The sequence below is a fragment of the Zingiber officinale genome, chromosome 11A (assembly GCF_018446385.1).
Source record: "Zingiber officinale cultivar Zhangliang chromosome 11A, Zo_v1.1, whole genome shotgun sequence".
Lineage (NCBI taxonomy): Eukaryota > Viridiplantae > Streptophyta > Magnoliopsida > Zingiberales > Zingiberaceae > Zingiber > Zingiber officinale.
Genome location: NC_056006.1, coordinates 22,029,921 through 22,045,204, shown reverse-complemented (window position 1 = coordinate 22,045,204; position 15,284 = coordinate 22,029,921). Strand labels below are relative to the sequence as shown.

At 39.1% G+C, this 15,284-nt stretch overlaps 1 pseudogene; it reads left to right on the top strand.

Annotated features, from left to right (window-relative positions):
* LOC122031293 overlaps positions 1-15,284 on the top strand; it is a 40,084-nt pseudogene that overhangs the window by 1,609 nt on the left and 23,191 nt on the right.

Genomic DNA, 15,284 nt, shown 5'->3' with positions numbered 1-15,284 from the left:
ACATGTCCTACTAGGGAACAATACTCCAGTGTGGAACTATAAACAATACTCGAAACACCACTTCAAAATTGTTGGTGACACATTGGCTTCCACACAAAAAATTTCTCTCAACTAGATCTATGAATTTTGCATTATTACACAAATAGTATATGAATAAATCTTGTTCTGTTTCTTGAGTTTTTATTGTTCTATAAACCGTACATTATACAACAACCACCCGTGTATACCGATTAAGTAGCTTTATAATGTGGCAATATAGCTTTTTCCTTGATTGAGCCTCAAGGCCATATTGCATTTAGTATCCATCTTATTTGTAGCTAGATAACCTGTGCTAGACTGTATAGTCAAGATCCATCTTCATTGAATACTGGCTATGGTGCAAGGTATTTTCTGCCTTTTCATCCAACTTGTTTGACCGGCACTAACAGTGTTCATGGACCTCATTATATTGGATGGAAAATGGTTACAACAAGAAGCAGTAGATGTTACAAATTAAAGTGATGTTGGCCACGTCTTCTCTGCATTCGTGGTGATAAGATTTCTTTATTTCTTAAGATCAAGTTAGTAGTATGAGTCATCCCTATTTACATGGTTAGTGGTACGAGTCATTCCTATTTACATGGTTAGTGGTACGAGTCATTCCTACTTACATGATTTAGTGGGATTAGTATAATGTTATCTTTATCTCTTGTAGTGTATTTAAAGGGTCGATGGTGCAAGTGTTTGGTGTGCAAGAAAAATAAAACAGTATTTTCAAGTCTCTCCCCTCTTCTAATATTCTTCTTCACGGTTCGATCATCGAGGTCTTCCTTCTGGGTGGCTTCGTTTTTCGTTACATGGTATCAGAGCCAAGTTGCATTCGTGAAGAAGGTATCGTTTTTTTAATATGGAAGGTGGTGGTCGTATTGCGGGACTTGGTATGATGCTCTTGAATCAGTCCAACTATCGGATTTGGAAAACCTGTATGGAATTATATCTTGTTGGTGAAGATCTATGGGATGTCGTCGTCATCAATGGTGTAGTTGCTCCGGAGGACGCCCCCGCTAATGCGGAAGCGCTCAAGAATTGGAAGCAACGTAATGCGAAGGCAGAGTTTGTTTTAAAGAGGTCTATTTCACATGAGATCTTCGAGCATATAATGGGATGTGTGTCGGCTCGAGAGATTTGGGATACGCTTGATCGTTTGTTCAACAAGAAGAATGAAGCTCGACTACAATTACTTGAGAATGAGTTGGCGGTTGCAAAGCAAGATGGAATGTCATGTTCAGAATTTTTTCTGAAAGTGAAGAACTTGTGTTCGGAAATCTCTCTTCTAAATCCCGAAGAAAAGATCTCGAATGCTCGGTTGAAGCGGTATATCATTCGTGGACTTCGGCCGGAGTACACTCCATTTGTCACCTCAATTCAAGGGTGGGCTCAACAACCGTCGCTTGAAGAGTTTGAGAATCTTCTCTCCTCGCAAGAGTTGTTGGCTAGACAAATGGCCGGAACGCGCATCAAGGAAGAATCAAGCAATGCCTTGTTCACAAAGAAAGGTGACTCGATGAAAGATGAAAGTAAACCGGAAAGAGAATCTTCGAAGTTACCGAAGAAAAGTTTCAAGTGTTATCATTGCGGCAAACTCGGCCATATCAAGAGGAATTGTCGAGTTAAGTTGAAGTCAGGGAATTATGCGGATGTTGTGGAGAAACGAGAAGAACAAAAGGAAGAAGATTGGAGTCATTGTTTTCTCGCAGACTCAATCATCGAAGACTCACAGTGGGCGCCTTGCTTGATGACTGAAGGAAGTTTAAACGAGAAAATTTCTACCAACAAAGAGTGGATCGTGGATTCCGGATGCGGTCACCACATTACCGGAGATGAGTCCATCCTCTCGCGTTCTTGGACACACGACGACAGGAGTGGGATCCTGACCGCAGATAATATTGTTCATAAAATTCGAAAGGAAGGCACGGTTGTCGTCGATAATGACCATGGGGAATCAATCACTCTCAATAGTGTGTATCATGTACCAGGGATACAAAAGAACCTCTTCTCCGTTGCAAATGCGTTGGATGATGGAAATTTCGTGCTCTTCAGGCCGCGAGATGTGAAGTTTCTTCCGAACGTCAAGGAAATCAAGGCCGATGTTGTTCATACAGGTACGAGGGTGAAAGATTTATTTGTCTTGTCGGCGTCAAATTCTTATATCGAGAAGATGAGGAGCAATGATACATCTTCCTTGTGGCATGCGAGACTTGGTCATATAAATATGACAAAATGAGGGTCATTATCCAAAAGAAGTTGGTGGAAGGGTTGCCTGATTCCATGAAGATTGACAATGAAGGAGTTTGTGAAGGGTGCCAATTCGGAAAGTCACATCGACTTCCTTTTGAGAACTCAATCTCTCGATGCACGACTCCTTTAGAACAGATCCATAGTGACTTGATGGGTCCAACAAAAACTACATCCTACTCTGAAGGTAATTATATGTTGTTGTTCGTAGATGATTATTCTTGGTTCACGTGGGTTTATTTTGTGAAGCATAAGTCAGAGACATTCTCTATTTTTCTTGACTTCAAGAAAATCGTCGAAGGGGAATTAGGCAGAAAAATTAAGACGTTGCGGACAGACAATGGAGGCGAGTTTTGTTCAAATGAGTTTCTCTCCTTCTGCCGAGACAATGGTATTAAAAGGGAGTTGTCATGTCCGGATACACCACAGCAAAACGGAGTTGCAGAGAGGAAAATCAGACATCTTGTGGAGACTTGTAAGAGTTGGTTGCACGCAAAGAAATTGCCCAAGGAGCTGTGGGCGGAGGGAATGAATTGTGCAGCCCATGTGATCAGTCGGACGCCCCTTAGTTCGACAAATAACAAGGCACCATATGAATTGTTGTATGGTGTTAAACCAAACGTGAAGCATTTTCGAGTATTTGGATCTCATTGCTATGTTCATTTGCAGGATTCTCAAAGGAGTAAGTTGGATGCAAAAGCAGTTAAATGCGTTTTCGTCGGCTATGATGAACGAAGAAAGGGTTGGAGATCTTTGGATCCTACAACAAATAAATGTGTTATGTCTCGCAACGCCATCTTCGACGAGATTTCCTCCTATCACTTTGAAGAGCCACCTAGAGAAGAGACTGACATGGTTACCTTGCCGCTGTCTCTCTTTCCAGAAAATTCTTCTCTAGAAACTCAAGAAAAAGGGGGAGTGTGGACCAAGGCGAGAATGTTCAAAACAATCAACGGCCAAGAAGAAATGTTGATCGACCTCCTCGTTATAGAGATGAAAATTTCGTCACTACTTTTTCATGCTTTCTTGCTAATCAAATTGATGACGAAGAACCCTCTTCATATGAAGAAGCCAAAGGAGTAAAGGAGTGGAAGGTTGCCATGAAGGAAGAAATGGATGCATTGCTGAAAAATGAAACGTGGGACTTAGTTCCGAAGCCTCCCGGAGTGCAGCCGGTTTCATGTAAATGGATTTTTCGCATTAAAAGGAAGGCTGACGGGAGCATAGATCGGTTCAAAGCAAGGCTGGTTGCTCGGGGATTCTCACAAAAATATGGAGAAGATTACGAGGAAACCTTCAGTCCAGTAGCGAAAATGACTTCGGTACGCACCATTCTTGCCTTAGCAGCTAATTTCGGGTGGAAACTATGGCAACTAGATGTCAAAAATGCATTCTTATATGGAGAGCTTGATAGACATATATATATGGAGCAGCCAATCGGATTTGAATCCGAAAGTCATCCGGATTTTGCATGCAAGCTGAAAAAGGCACTTTATGGATTAAAGCAAGCCCCGCGAGCCTGGTTCGGAAAAATTACAGAATTTTTACAACTGTGGTTATGTGGTATCCGACTCGGATTCAAGTCTGTTCGTCAAGAAAAGCCAAGGATTTTTTGTGGTTGTTCTACTATACGTCGACGATATTATATTAACGGGCAGCAATCATTCAGAAGTTGCTCGACTTCAAGAAGAACTATCCTTGCGTTTTGACATGAAGAAGCTAGGCGAGGTGAGTAACTTTCTCGGAATACAAATTGAAAATTTGGATGATGGGGTTTTTGTGTCTTAATCCAGCTACGCCAAGAAGCTCGTTGAGAAGTTCGGAATGATAAACGGGAAGAAGCGGTCAACGCCACTCGATGTAGTATGAAGCTTCGTTGTGACGAAGGAACACAACTATCGGATCTCCATCTCTATCGTGTCCTTGTGGGAAGCCTGATTTATTTGACAATAACAAGACCGGATATTGCCTTCTCTGTTGGCGTTGTTAGCCGATATATACAAGCACCGAGGAAGCCACACCTCGTGGAGGCAAAGAATATATTGAAGTACATTAATTCCACTCTTGACATGGGCTTATTTTACAAGAAGGGTGCAAAATTCTCTTTGGAAGGATTTGTGGATGCTGATTTTGGTGGAGATTTAGATGATCGAAGATCAACATCCGGATTCGTTTTTTTATGCGGAAAAACAAGTATTTCATGGTGCAGCAAAAAGCAAAGTTCGGTGTCACTGTCCACCACCGAAGCCGAGTATAAAGCTTCGGCCCATGCCCTCAAGAATGTGTTTGGCTTCGTAGACTTTTTGAAGATCTCCAAGAACCCATTGATGGATCGGTTCCTATTCATGGAGATAACTTAAGTGCGATCAAGCTTACATCAAATCCCGTCTTCCACGCAAGGATGAAACATATTGAACTTGAGCATCACTTCATCCGTGAAAAGGTGCTTAGCGGGATTATCGACATGGTTGCTGTTCGAAGTGAAGATAACATCGCTGACATTTTTACAAAGCCCCTTTCAAAGGGTCCATTCGAAGACCTACGTTCTAAACTTGGGCTGATTCGGAAGACATCACTTTAAGGGGGAGTGTTACAAATTAAAGTGATGTTGGCCACGTCTTCTCTGCATTCGTGGTGATAAGATTTCTTCATTTCTTAAGATCAAGTTAGTAGTATGAGTCATCCCTATTTACATGGTTAGTGGTACGAGTCATTCCTATTTACATGGTTAGTGGTACGAGTCATTCCTATTTACATGGTTAGTGGTACAAGTCATTCCTACTTACATGGTTTAGTGGGATTAGTATAATGTTATCTTTATCTCTTGTAGTGTATTTAAAGGGTCGATGGTGTAAGTGTTTGGTGTGCAAGAAAAATAAAATAGTATTTTCAAGTCTCTCCCCTCTTCTAATATTCTTCTTCACGGTTCGATCATCGAGGTCTTCTTTCTGGGTGGCTTCGTTTTTCGTTACAGTAGAAACAAAGATTGGGTAGTAAGTCTATTCTGATTTTGTATTATGTCACTGATACCAAGTGAACTAGTAGAGAAAAACTGCCAAACACAAAAATTGATTTAGTTTGTGTTTATTAGTTTATAGGCGCTAATCTTTATGAGGTAATTATTAATGAAGTATTGGGTAAGCATAAACTAGCAAAGATAGAGTAAATGCACAAACTGTTGTATGCTTATTGCGTTATCAATATTTGAAATTGTTGTTTGCTTATTGTATCAACAAATCTTATACTGAGCCAATGCCAATGTGACTACAGTAGTCTTTTCCTCCATAGCTTCAAATTTGCCTTTTGTTTCTCTTCTTAATGTTGTTTTGTAAAAATGTCTTTTGTCTAATTTCACTTGAAAGTCATTAATCAGTGAAATTGAGGGTGTCTAATAGATTTGTTTTTTTTTGTAAATTGTTTAGGCCCTTTTCCCTGAAAATATTTATGGTGTTGATAGTGGAGGCGATCCAAGGGTCATTCCAAAACTACATTTGAAGAATTCAAGGTTTGTATCTTAGTGCACTTTCAGCCATATTGAAAGTGGCTGACTACTTTGTTTCTGCTAACATGTTCAAGTGTTTTTATCTGACCATTATAATTATGGCCTCTCAGGCTGATTATACTACATATGGTTGCTTGTGTTTGATATATATATATATATATATATATATATATATATATATATATATATATATATACTTTCTTTTAACTAGTTACAAGAATTGCTATTTCTCAATGTACCACTGTTACAACCATTTTGCTATAGAAATTAGACTCACAATTTTTACTTTTATTCCGGTAATCGATTTTGGGGATAAATCTGTTCGATTCATCTAAGTGGGCACTATAAACATTAATTTATGGAAAATGGTTCGGTTAATGCTTTAAAAAAAGGTCAATTATATGGTCATTGAAGGACTAAAGTTGTTGAGAAATATTGGAATCACTTGAATTATAATTTGATCTAATTTTGACAAGAGAGAATAATTTTTTGTCCTCTTCTAAGAAACTTTCAGTCCTATGATTCATGTTGACGTCGAACAGAATATTGATTATACTGCGGGCTAATGAGAAGAGGATTTGAGAAGAAAATAATAAGAGAAACCGTCGTCCTTTAAATTTTTCTGAAAAAGAAAATTTTGTTTAATAACTGACGATAATCCCTCAAATAGTTAAATATATATTTATATAAACAAACCCTGACTTATAATAGGCAAAATTGTCAAAAATATCTTAAATACAAAAAAAATATAAATGACCAAAAATGATAAAATAGATGTTCAGAACCTCCGAAAAGGTACTAAATATTTTTTTTATATGAAATTTATAAGTTACTTGTTCACCCGGTAACAAATTTAGTTCTCTGAACCAGCTTTGATTCAAGCCAAACAACGTCTTGTTCTAATATCCGAGTCAAAAGTTATGACCCTTTGAAGTTTAGGAGGTTTTCTTGGGTCGATCCGGCATCAGTCACCCAGGTTGAAAAAAACTCATTCTCGAATTTATAATAGTGACATATGGTAACTTAGGAGGAAGATCATCTATCACCCACTCAGCAAGAATGAAGGGACTGCTATTAGGTGATGTTGCTAACTGATTCTATTGCAATACGTGAGATCCATATGTACAAAAGTTCCTTGCTGGAAGAAGTGCATTACTTTCATAAGAGACTGTGCCATCACAGTTCTTCACCATTCTCCAACGCATAATATTGTCCTCTAAGCGAATCCGTTGCTTCACACCAAATCATCAACTACAAAAACATCTTCTTCAACATATGTCTTAGGATCAAAAGGCTTTGGTTCAATGCTCATGATGTGAGCCGCTTTAATAACATATGTCTTAGGATCAAAAGGCTTTATCTTGCTGAGCTTGCGCGTGTTAGTTAGAGCCCTAGAGCCAATCATTTGATGATTGTATGGACTCATGTATATCATATTCTTGTATATATATTAAGGCATTTGGTTTTTGGTTATTATGCTTATTTGTATTAGTGCCAGATAAAATAAGTATAGTAACGCCCTTGAGTAGAAGGTTCTTACCTATATCAATCGATTGGTTGAATCGATAGTGAGATGATATAGGGAACACTACTCTAAATCATTCCTAGTCGAGTATTAACATTCAGGGATGATGTTAATACAATAAGACTAGCATGTAGGTCAGCTCGATGACTTGATCTCACAAGTCATGGATATAGAGATATCAAGCTGACACATGGGTATGCATTAGAGAATGTATACTGAATGACCCGCCATGAGAAAGTATCATGGATCGTTATATGAGTGTCATATACTTTCTCATGTGGCTATTAGTATGACTATTAGTCCTTTGACCTGAAGTCACCATGGATCCCTACATAAGGAGTTATGTACTTTGGTTTCGTCAAACGTCACCCGTAACAAGGTGGACTATAAAGACGATTACTGGGTATGTAACAAATTATGTAGAGGGATGTGAGTGATGTAGATGGGATCTATCCCTCCCATATGACGGGAGCGACATCAATATTCTTGATAGAGTTAGACCATGAAGTGCATGGCCATGCCCAAATGAGTCAACATTAGATGTTGAGCTCATTTGATCGAGTGAGTCTACTTGGAGTTCAAGATTTAGATTGATTAGAGGATGACACGGTCTATGCCTCACATTGATCAATCTAGATGTCTAGGATAGAAGGACAATGTCACATATTGTGAGGAATCACAATTAGTAGTCACAAGGTGATGTTGGATCTCAACATTCTTGTAACTTGGGTAGTAATGATGTGTTGCTAGATACCGCTCATTACTTATGCTCCTAAATGAGTTTAGGGCATTGCCAACGTTACAAGAACCTATAGGGTCACACACTTAGGACAATTAGATGGAGATTTGGTTCATACGATGAACCAAGAGGATTAGATTCATTTGATGAATCAAATTGGATTAAGAGTAATCCAAATTGGGCTAATTGAGTTTGACTCAAGTTGATTCATGTATTTAATGAGTCTAATTTAGATTATGACTCATTAGATCAATTTAATTTAATGAATTAGATTCATTATATTAAGTTGGCTTGAATCAAATGGTTAGATTAGATCAACCATGAGAGAGATTGAGTCAAGTTTGACTTGACTAGAGAGGAAGAGGAAAAGTCTAGTTTGACTTGACTCTTTGCCACATCATGAGTGAGGTGGTAAGATGTGGACTAATAGTGTTGTTCCACATCATCTTACTTTGCCACCTCATGGAGGTTACAAGCCTCCATTGCATTTAATGTGGGTTGGCCACATTAAATGAGTGGAAGTTACTCATTTGCCACATCATTGTGAGGTGGCAAGATGTGGACCAATGGTAATGGTCCACATCTTCATGATGTGCCACATCATAGGAGTTACACAACACCTCTTAATGGCTTCACATTAATTGTGATTAATGTGGAATGGGAGTTACACTCCATGGAGTGGCCGGCCACACAAAAGTTGTGAATGAAAATTTGATTTTCATTCAAAGCATTACTTCTTCTTCTTCTTCCTCAAGAGAGCTCTCTCCCTTTCCTCCTCTTGCCGTGACCACACAAGGTGCTAGCACACCTTTTGTGTGTTTTCTCCACCTACGTGTTCGTGTGGATACTGTAGAGGAGTATCTATTTTGATACTCAAGAGATCCGGCAATTCCTTGGACGAGCGGGAACGCGAAAGGGCACGCTTCGAAGGTATAACTCTCATCTAGTGTAGATCTAGAGTCTTTGAAACTCGTACTCGTATTTTCGTTCGGTTTTCCTTGCACGGATCTACGGCTTTGGGTGATTCGGGGTTTCCGCGACGCGAAAAGCGGTTTTCGCGGTCCGAAAAACCCAACAGCGCGTGCTACACAAGACCTCCGATCGAAACAAGAGACTCCAGATCCACCAAAAGCTTTAAGATGTGTTCACAGTTTGTCCTTGCATGATATTCCCAAGAAACCTATCCACGTTTCAACTGAAGTAATTCTTTAAACCTTTCATTTCATTTGATTTCCAATCATGCAGAAGAATTTTAAATGACAGCATATTTCTAATTCATTGTAGATAGGAGAAATCAATGGGGTGAAGATTTTGCAGCATGACCTTTTCACCAATGATGTTCTTTATTCAGAAATTGTGTTTGATCTGAGTTTCCTGAAAAAAGAACTTCTTCAACTTGTCCCGTTATTCTGGTGAGTGAAACTATTTGATCAAAATTCTGTAGGGCGATCTCTGTCTTTACTTGTTAGTTAATTGAAATCTCCTTTTTCAGTCAGTCTTTGCTAGAAATGGGCACCAAAGATATGGATTTTGTGCAACTAAATCAATTAACTTGGCAGAAAGACTGGAGGAGTTTCGGTTTATCCTTTTACATCTTCTGTACGGGGAAGTGCAGATCCATGCACCCGTCTTATTGTCGGTGGAAAAGCAATGGCAAATAGGGTTGAAGATCTATTTAATCTGGTATTACCATTTACTATAAAAATTATTTTGTCTTACTAGAATATAAAATTGAAGCGTGAGTATTATCGACGTGCAGATATATTTGATAGTTCTTGTAAAACTTAAGCCGTATAAATTCTAAACAACTGAAATAAGAATTCGAATAAGAAAAACAAAAACATATAAGCATGGATCTTTGTTTCATCGAGAACATGATATAAGAAAAATAAATACATAAACAAATATGACAAGGAACCTGATTAAAAAGTCATCCTTATCTTTAGAGTAATCCAGAAATAATCCCGGTAGAAGAAGATGCAACGAAAAGAAAAGGAATTAAGGTCTTCCAAGGGACTTAGGGGTGATGGCGCCGAAAAACATTAGGTCAATGGGGAATCAAAAGCTCTGTCAAGATTCTTACCTAAACCCTTGGGGACCTCCCCTTATATAGGCAGTCAATCTGTTATCAGCTCATAGATGACAACAGATTGGAGACTAAAGGGTTCTACACATTCAACCTACATCCAATTACCCGAAACCCACTAAACATAAGTTAGATCACTTTAAAGGGTTCAGATCATATTCACATGTGCAACTTATAAATAAGCTCACCTAATAGAGACAATTATATCAAGCAATCTCCCACTTGGACTATATGTGAGTTGTATGTGAAATACAAGTAAAACTTTAGTTGATATCAAACTTAATGGGTACAAGATACCCTTGAAAATAATATGGTCTATTAACTTCATTGGTATAGAACTAAAGAGGTCATAGCTACTATATATGATCGTAACAAGCCCCAACAGTAATCGCAATACCAATGTCATTAATGACATAGATCAAGATGTAGATGTGTAGAGTGAAAATTACATGAAATAAGATCAGTACATGTCAATTTTCAACTGGTCCTAAGATGACCTCAAAAGAGGTCAGATCATATTTGTAAAATATTTTATGTTAAACTGCAATAGCAAATCATGATCAACTTTATGATTCCAAAAGGAATTTATATCATATTTACAAACACCAAATGCTAAACAATAGTAATAAATAATGATATCACAGTCAGAGTGTCAAACAAACATAGAAATTCTCATTAATATTTTAAACTTTAAGTACGTACAATAATCAAAACAAAATGTTTGTCTTTATTATCAAATATAGAGCAATAAGATAAATACAGACTCCCACTAGATGAGTTCTTCTTCCATAAGAAGGACTCCCATATCTACAACATACGCATGAAACACCTTAGGCACCAAGCCTTTGGTGAGTGGATAGGCCAACATAGAATCTGTGCTGATGTGCTATACCATAATTTGACTACTCTGAACTCTTTCTTTAACCGCTAGAAACTTGATGTCGATATGCTTGGACTTCGACGAACTACGGTTGTTCTTGGTATAAAGTTATACGGCTTTATTATCACAGTAGATCCTCAGTGGCTTGTCAATGCCATCAACGATTTGTAATGCTGTGATGAAGTTCCATAGCTAAATCCCGTGATTGAATGCTTCGTAGCATGCTACTAGCTCTGCCTCTATAGTAGAAGTGGCTACTAGCGTCTGCATGACGCTCTTCCAAGATGTAGCCACCCCAGCAAGCATGAAAATATTGCCCGAAGTAGATCTCCTGCTATCCAAGCATCCAGCAAAATCGGAGTCTGAATATCCAATCTCCTCTAGAAGATCTAATCTCCGATACATGAGCATATGTCCTTTTAGTTCTTTGCAAATACTGCATTACCCTCTTTACCGCTTTCCAATGTGATGATCCTGGGTTACTTACATATCTGCCTTGATAGGACATTTGCATTTGGCTAGAGGGGGGTGAATAACTTTTCTTCAATTTTCACCTACAACTTGTTAGTGGAAGCAAATAGAGTAGAATAGAAATAATGAAATACTAAGAGAACAATGTTAACTCCTTGATTTACTTGGTCTCCACCTCCTTAAGGTGACTAATCCAAGGCACACACTCACACGATCAAGCTTCACTAAGTCTTTCTCCTTTTCGAAACAAGAGCGAAGGTGGAGAAACCTTTACATGATTGTCTCTTCCTTTTACAAGATGAGAGCTAAGCTTTGAAGGAGGAGACTAAAATTCTGGCAGCTTAGGAGTCACTTTTCGAGCACTTTTGTTAGCACAGTAGTTCTGCTTTTTCTCCAAGCTCCAAGAATTACTTTTATAGTTTTTACCAACATCAGTCGACTGATGCGCTTCAATGACACTTAAGATTTGGTAAGATTTTCTGCCGTCACACTACAACGGTTACTTACCAGTTGACTGGTATGGGCACCAATCGACTGGTACTCGGTTGCAGTCCTGCTGTCTGCCTTCTGTATGTTTTGTTTACTTGGTACCAGTCGACTGGTGTGGGTACCAGTCGACTGGTACCTTATAGCTTTGAGAATTATAGCAATTTATAGTTTGAGATTTACATCACTTTACACACTTAAATTATTTCCTTACCTTAGACTTTATGCCTCCAAGCATCTTCCATCAGCCTTGCGCCCTTAGGATGCTTTCGTCTCCACGACTCCTCATCCTTGCGCTTGCCTTCAAGTGCTACTTTCGGCTTTGTCATGCTAAGTCTCCTTTTGCCAAGAGGCGCACCTCCGGGACTTTTCATGCCAAATCTTCATACTTGGTCTTTTCTTCGTATTTGCTTACTTAACATTTATGTTAGATCACAAATAATGCCTAACTTAAACTTACTTAACCAAACATCAATAATGAGCAATGTGTAGAGCATAATTGCTCCAACAATCTCCCCCTTTTTGATGTTTAACAAATTTGTTTAAGTTAGGTCTTAAAATATGCAACAACCATAAAGCATAGTAATATGATAATATCCAAGAAGCATAAGCATAACATGAAGCGTAGGCATAATGATATATCTAACTTAAACCATCCACATAATACTTCCCCTTTGACACACAACAAAAAGATAGAGAAAGTATATGTCAATAAGAATCTAAACTCCCCCTTAAACCAAAATATCCTCCAAGAGCAAAAGGTATAGAAAGCAAACAATTTCAAAACAAACAGATAAGACATATCCTGAAATAGAGGAACCGATCAAAAATAATCAAGGAGGAAATAAAAAATAACCATAGACAAATGATAAGCACCACAGCAGTGCATAGCAATCATACAATGTCGTACAAAGCATATAACAATCATATAACTAGCAAAGTCATGAAATATAGTAGACTAGAATAGTAGCAATAGTGTTCGAGATAGCCAGGAGAGAGCTAAAGCGAAAACAAATCTCGACACTAACTGGAACTGAGGCAGTGTGCCTAAAGATCATCACTAGAAGGAGGAGGTGGAGGAGCCTGGTAAGCCAGATTCCAGCGTTGCATCATCTCATACATCTCTGTCTGATGCTGCTGAGAGATGGCCCAATCCTGCCGGAAACCATGAAACTCTAGAAAACCCTGACATATTGTCTCCTCCAACTACGTCAACCGATCCTCAACAGTCATAGGAGTAGGAGTTGGTGCCAGAGCTGGAGCAGGAACGTCCGCCCCCTCCTCATCATCAAAGTCCTCTGCAACCTGACCGCGCCAGACCATCACTCCTTGGCATCTCTCAATCCTTGCTAGAGATAGCTGTCGGGACCCAATCTGATCATAATCCTTAGACAACTGATGTTGTTGGCCTCTAGTGGCATCTATACCTCTAGATGAAAAGAATGAAGTCAAGATGTGACAGAATGACATGTATAACTTGCCCTAGATAGGGCTAGAGAAATGTAAGATGGACTCAAAGATCTGGAGAGCAATGTCAATATCAACCCGGTGTTCTAAAGCATACATCATGACTAGATGAGGTAGCCGAATCTTGGATTGCCCTCTAGTGACAATAGGGAGGATACATGTAATAACAATTTTGTATAGGATGTTACTGTGGGCAGATATACGTGTGGCATCAAAGACGCGCCTCAGAGGAACCCTAGGAGCATTAAAGCAATACTGATGGATCACCTCGACAGACAGATGAGAAAATGAATCAGTAAAAGGCTCAACAACAGTAGGAAAGCATGTAAATGTGCTATTGGAACCCCTACACTCTAAGAATGACTGAAGGATTCTAGGAGTGAACTCAATGTCCACCCCACCAACTCGAGACACCCATGCACGACCTGTGTTGGCACTGGGATGCAGGTTATTATAGAATTCCCTGCACATATCCAAATTTATGGTATGCATGCAATAAACCAACCTATCTAAACCAAAGTACAGAATGATCTCCATGATATCAGGAACGATTTCATTAAAATAGGTTTGGCTAAGATACAAGACAATTCATCATAGAAAAGTCAGTATTGGCAAATCGTTGTCTTTCAAATTTGGAACGAAACTGATCCGCCAAAGGAACCGAGGCAGACTACCAGGACGTACCCTTGCCAGCTCTGTATTTTTGCTTAACCCTAATCATGGAAATGCAATGCAAATGTGGGCAATAGGCAGCCAAGCAGAGACGTGCAACAGAAGAGACATACAACAAAGAAATATTAGGGTTAAATCACAACTAAACTTGAGAAATATGTGGGAGAAGAGTTACCTTCATTCCATAGCTATTGAAATCGAAGGAGGAACGAAGAAAGCACAGTCGAAGTTGAGTAATTGTCGAATGGCGTCGAGAGGCAACCAAGGAAGCCAAAGTCGGCAACGAGGGAAGGAGAGAGTAGATCAAGGAATGAGAGGGGCTTTAGGAGGCCGGAGGTGACTGGAGGCGGTGAGGAGATCCTCTGGAACGCGGGTGACGACAGGCGGCTGGTGGAACTAGGGTTTTCGTCGGGTCGCGTGTCGCGCGGAAAGTTATAAAAATGCGATTACAAGTCGACTGATGTATATATCAATCGACTGGTGCCCGAAACAAAAACTCACAAAAGCTCTCTGTTCGTAAAACTTACTGTTACCAGTCGACTGGTATCTGAACCAGTCGACTGGTACGCCTGTCAGCCTTATTTTGGAACCAGTTTCAGAAACTCACCAAGAAGTCTACAGACCTCTAAAAATCATGAAAAATTGTGGAGAGGTGTGTCTTAGCAGTGTCTTCTGAGGAAAAATATATATGTCCCAGATCCCAAGATTGACACAAGGTTTAAGAATTAGCTAAGTGAGGTAGTATATCCATGAGCTAAAGTTCAAATCTTTACCTCCTTATGAAGGCTTCATGTACACTGGAGTATAATGCAATCCTTGCATTTGTTGGTATGGTATTTGTACATCTCGTCCTAATTCTCATGCATGAAACTTGTGCCATTGAGGTAAATTTCCAATCATGTTCAAGGAGTTATGTATACATTAATTTTGCACAAGCCTTCCCAATGATTGGTCCAATGAAGGATTAATGTCTCTAGATGTCATTGTGCTCAAAGTAATGCATCATAACTAACATGATGAACCAAATGCATCTTCCTAGTATCTCACATGATATCTAAGTACAAGCTAGGCATCCTAGGTCCTTTGTGAGATACATTGAAGTATGAACTTATTTGTTAATTTACAGGATCATGCAAAGCTAAATCCATTATTCTACAAGGCACATACCAAGTTCTCTCCTAA